The sequence below is a fragment of the Carcharodon carcharias genome, chromosome 11 (assembly GCF_017639515.1).
Source record: "Carcharodon carcharias isolate sCarCar2 chromosome 11, sCarCar2.pri, whole genome shotgun sequence".
NCBI lineage: Eukaryota > Metazoa > Chordata > Chondrichthyes > Lamniformes > Lamnidae > Carcharodon > Carcharodon carcharias.
The window spans coordinates 3,474,988-3,480,987 of record NC_054477.1 but is presented as its reverse complement, the minus strand read 5'-3'; positions in this window follow the sequence as shown (position 1 = coordinate 3,480,987).

Below are 6,000 nucleotides of genomic sequence, written 5' to 3'. Positions count from 1 at the left end.
GTTCCCCAGTACTCCACTCCCCAGTACTCCGTTCCCCAGTACTCCACTCCCCAGTACTCCACTCCCCAGTACTCCACTCCCCAGTACTCCACTCCCCAGTACTCCACTCCCCAGTACTCCGTTCCCCAGTACTCCGTTCCCCAGTACTCCATTCCCCAGTACTCCGTTCCCCAGTACTCCACTCCCCAGTACTCCACTCCCCAGTACTCCACTCCCCAGTACTCCACTCCCCAGTACTCCATTCCCCAGTACTCCACTCCCCAGTACTCCACTCCCCAGTACTCCACTCCCCAGTACTCCACTCCCCAGTACTCCACTCCCCAGTACTCCACTCCCCAGTACTCCGTTCCCAGTACTCCACTCCCCAGTACTCCACTCCCCAGTACTCTGCCGTTCCCAGTACTCCACTCCCCAGTACTCCGTTCCCCAGTACTCCACTCCCCAGTACTCCATCTCCCCAGTACTTCCACTCCCAGTACTTCCGTTCCCCAGTACTCCAATCCCCAGTACTCCACTCCCCAGTACTCCACTCCCCAGTACTCTCCGTTCCCCAGTACTCCGTTCCCCAGTACTCCGTTCCCCAGTACTCCCGTTCCCCAGTACTCCACTCCCCAGTACTCCCGTCCCCAGTACTCCACTCCCCAGTACTCCCACTTCCCCAGTACTCCACTCCCCAGTACTCCGTTCCCCAGTACTCTCCACTCCCCAGTACTCCACTCCCCAGTACTCCATCCCCAGTACATCCGTTCCCCAGTACTCCACTCCCCAGTACTCTCCGTTCCCCAGTACTCCACTCCCCAGTACTCCACTCCCCAGTACTCCACTCCCCCAGTACTCCGTTCCCCAGTACTTCCACTCCCATACTCCACTCCCCAGTACTCCACTCCCCAGTACTCCACTCCCCAGTACTCCACTCCCCAGTACTTCCCGTTCCCCAGTACTTCTCCACTCCCCAGTACTTCCATTCCCCCATAGCACCTTTCCCCAGTACTCCACTCCCGCAGTACTCCACTCCCCAGTACTACTCACGTTCCCCAGTACTCACGTTCCCCAGTACTCCACTCCCCAGTTTACTCCACTCCCCAGTACTCCACCTCCCCAGTACTCCTTCCCCAGTACTTCTCCGTCCCCAGTACTCCACTCCCCAGTACTCCCAGCTCCCCAGTACTCCAGCTCCCCAGTACTCCACTCCCCAGTACTCCACTCCCAGTACTCCTCCACTCCCCAGTACTCCACTCCCCAGTACTCCACTCCCCAGTACTCCATTCCCCAGTACTCCATTCCCCAGTACTCCACTCCCAGTACTCCACTCCCAGTACTCCGTCCCCAGTACTCACTCCCCAGTACTCCACTCCCCAGTACTCCACTCCCCAGTACTCCATTCCCCAGTACTCCATTCCCCAGTACTCCACTCCCCAGTACTCCACTCCCCAGTACTCCACTCCCCAGTACTCCACTCCCCAGTACTCCATTCCCCAGTACTCCGTTCCCCAGTACTCCACTCCCCAGTACTCCGTTCCCCAGTACTCCACTCCCCAGTACTCCGTTCCCCAGTACTCCGTTCCCCAGTACTCCACTCCCCAGTACTCCGTTCCCCAGTACTCCACTCCCCAGTACTCCACTCCCCAGTACTCCACTCCCCAGTACTCCACTCCCCAGTACTCCATTCCCCAGTACTCCACTCCCCAGTACTCCACTCCCCAGTACTCCACTCCCCAGTACTCCACTCCCCAGTACTCCACTCCCCAGTACTCCGTTCCCCAGTACTCCACTCCCCAGTACTCCACTCCCCAGTACTCCACTCCCCAGTACTCCGTTCCCCAGTACTCCACTCCCCAGTACTCCACTCCCCAGTACTCCACTCCCCAGTACTCCGTTCCCCAGTACTCCGTTCCCCAGTACTCCATTCCCCAGTACTCCACTCCCCAGTACTCCACTCCCCAGTACTCCACTCCCCAGTACTCCGTTCCCCAGTACTCCGTTCCCCAGTACTCCACTCCCCAGTACTCCACTCCCCAGTACTCCACTCCCCAGTACTCCACTCCCCAGTACTCCGTTCCCCAGTACTCCACTCCCCAGTACTCCGTTCCCCAGTACTCCACTCCCCAGTACTCCACTCCCCAGTACTCCACTCCCCAGTACTCCACTCCCCAGTACTCCACTCCCCAGTACTCCGTTCCCCAGTACTCCACTCCCCAGTACTCCACTCCCCAGTACTCCACTCCCCAGTACTCCACTCCCCAGTACTCCACTCCCCAGTACTCCACTCCCCAGTACTCCACTCCCCAGTACTCCACTCCCCAGTACTCCGTTCCCCAGTACTCCACTCCCCAGTACTCCACTCCCCAGTACTCCACTCCCCAGTACTCCACTCCCCAGTACTCCACTCCCCAGTACTCCATTCCCCAGTACTCCACTCCCCAGTACTCCACTCCCCAGTACTCCACTCCCCAGTACTCCACTCCCCAGTACTCCGTTCCCCAGTACTCCACTCCCCAGTACTCCACTCCCCAGTACTCCACTCCCCAGTACTCCACTCCCCAGTACTCCACTCCCCAGTACTCCGTTCCCCAGTACTCCACTCCCCAGTACTCCACTCCCCAGTACTCCACTCCCCAGTACTCCACTCCCCAGTACTCCACTCCCCAGTACTCCACTCCCCAGTACTCCGTTCCCCAGTACTCCACTCCCCAGTACTCCATTCCCCAGTACTCCGTTCCCCAGTACTCCACTCCCCAGTACTCCACTCCCCAGTACTCCATTCCCCAGTACTCCACTCCCCAGTACTCCGTTCCCCAGTACTCCACTCCCCAGTACTCCACTCCCCAGTACTCCGTTCCCCAGTACTCCACTCCCCAGTACTCCACTCCCCAGTACTCCGTTCCCCAGTACTCCACTCCCCAGTACTCCGTTCCCCAGTACTCCACTCCCCAGTACTCCACTCCCCAGTACTCCACTCCCCAGTACTCCATTCCCCAGTACTCCACTCCCCAGTACTCCGTTCCCCAGTACTCCACTCCCCAGTACTCCACTCCCCAGTACTCCACTCCCCAGTACTCCACTCCCCAGTACTCCACTCCCCAGTACTCCACTCCCCAGTACTCCGTTCCCCAGTACTCCGTTCCCCAGTACTCCACTCCCCAGTACTCCACTCCCCAGTACTCCGTTCCCCAGTACTCCACTCCCCAGTACTCCGTTCCCCAGTACTCCACTCCCCAGTACTCCACTCCCCAGTACTCCACTCCCCAGTACTCCATTCCCCAATACTCCACTCCCCAGTACTCCGTTCCCCAGTACTCCGTTCCCCAGTACTCCATTCCCCAATACTCCGTTCCCCAGTACTCCACTCCCCAGTACTCCACTCCCCAGTACTCCACTCCCCAGTACTCCACTCCCCAGTACTCCGTTCCCCTGTACTCCACTCCCCAGTACTCCACTCCCCAGTACTCCACTCCCCAGTACTCCGTTCCCCAGTACTCCACTCCCCAGTACTCCGTTCCCCAGTACTCCACTCCCCAGTACTCCACTCCCCAGTACTCCACTCCCCAGTACTCCGTTCCCCAGTACTCCACTCCCCAGTACTCCACTCCCCAGTACTCCACTCCCCAGTACTCCACTCCCCAGTACTCCGTTCCCCAGTACTCCGTTCCCCAGTACTCCGTTCCCCAGTACTCCGTTCCCCAGTACTCCACTCCCCAGTACTCCACTCCCCAGTACTCCACTCCCCAGTACTCCGTTCCCCAGTACTCCACTCCCCAGTACTCCGTTCCCCAGTACTCCACTCCCCAGTACTCCACTCCCCAGTACTCCACTCCCCAGTACTCCACTCCCCAGTACTCCACTCCCCAGTACTCCGTTCCCCAGTACTCCACTCCCCAGTACTCCACTCCCCAGTACTCCGTTCCCCAGTACTCCACTCCCCAGTACTCCACTCCCCAGTACTCCGTTCCCCAGTACTCCACTCCCCAGTACTCCACTCCCCAGTACTCCACTCCCCAGTACTCCACTCCCCAGTACTCCACTCCCCAGTACTCCACTCCCCAGTACTCCGTTCCCCAGTACTCCACTCCCCAGTACTCCACTCCCCAGTACTCCGTCCCCAGTACTCCACTCCCCAGTACTCCACTCCCCAGTACTCCACTCCCCAGTACTCCACTCCCCAGTACTCCACTCCCCAGTACTCCACTCCCCAGTACTCCACTCCCCAGTACTCCACTCCCCAGTACTCCATTCCCCAGTACTCCATCCCCAGTACTCCACTCCCCAGTACTCCGTTCCCCAGTACTCCGTTCCCCAGTACTCCACTCCCCAGTACTCCGTTCCCCAGTACTCCACTCCCCAGTACTCCACTCCCCAGTACTCCATTCCCCAGTACTCCACTCCCCAGTACTCCGTTCCCCAGTACTCCGTTCCCCAGTACTCCACTCCCCAGTACTCCGTTCCCCAGTACTCCACTCCCCAGTACTCCACTCCCCAGTACTCCACTCCCCAGTACTCCACTCCCCAGTACTCCACTCCCCAGTACTCCACTCCCCAGTACTCCACTCCCCAGTACTCCGTTCCCCAGTACTCCACTCCCCAGTACTCCACTCCCCAGTACTCCACTCCCCAGTACTCCACTCCCCAGTACTCCGTTCCCCAGTACTCCACTCCCCAGTACTCCATTCCCCAGTACTCCACTCCCCAGTACTCCGTTCCCCAGTACTCCACTCCCCAGTACTCCACTCCCCAGTACTCCACTCCCCAGTACTCCACTCCCCAGTACTCCACTCCCCAGTACTCCACTCCCCAGTACTCCGTTCCCCAGTACTCCGTTCCCCAGTACTCCACTCCCCAGTACTCCACTCCCCAGTACTCCGTTCCCCAGTACTCCACTCCCCAGTACTCCACTCCCCAGTACTCCACTCCCCAGTACTCCACTCCCCAGTACTCCGTTCCCCAGTACTCCGTTCCCAGTACTCCACTCCCCAGTACTCCGTTCCCCAGTACTCCACTCCCCAGTACTCCGTTCCCCAGTACTCCACTCCCCAGTACTCCACTCCCCAGTACTCCACTCCCCAGTACTCCACTCCCCAGTACTCCGTTCCCCAGTACTCCGTTCCCCAGTACTCCACTCCCCAGTACTCCGTTCCCCAGTACTCCACTCCCCAGTACTCCACTCCCCAGTACTCCATTCCCCAGTACTCCACTCCCCAGTACTCCGTTCCCCAGTACTCCGTTCCCCAGTACTCCACTCCCCAGTACTCCGTTCCCCAGTACTCCACTCCCCAGTACTCCACTCCCCAGTACTCCACTCCCCAGTACTCCACTCCCCAGTACTCCACTCCCCAGTACTCCACTCCCCAGTACTCCACTCCCCAGTACTCCACTCCCCAGTACTCCGTTCCCCAGTACTCCACTCCCCAGTACTCCACTCCCCAGTACTCCGTTCCCCAGTACTCCACTCCCCAGTACTCCACTCCCCAGTACTCCGTTCCCCAGTACTCCACTCCCCAGTACTCCACTCCCCAGTACTCCACTCCCCAGTACTCCACTCCCCAGTACTCCACTCCCCAGTACTCCGTTCCCCAGTACTCCATTCCCCAGTACTCCGTACCCCAGTACTCCACTCCCCAGTACTCCGTTCCCCAGTACTCCACTCCCCAGTACTCCGTTCCCCAGTACTCCGTTCCCCAGTACTCCACTCCCCAGTACTCCACTCCCCAGTACTCCACTCCCCAGTACTCCACTCCCCAGTACTCCGTTCCCCAGTACTCCGTTCCCCAGTACTCCACTCCCCAGTACTCCACTCCCCAGTACTCCACTCCCCAGTACTCCGTTCCCCAGTACTCCACTCCCCAGTACTCCACTCCCCAGTACTCCACTCCCCAGTACTCCGTTCCCCAGTACTCCGTTCCCCAGTACTCCGTTCCCCAGTACTCCGTTCCCCAGTACTCCACTCCCCAGTACTCCACTCCCCAGTACTCCGTTCCCCAGTACTCCACTCCCCAGTACTCCACT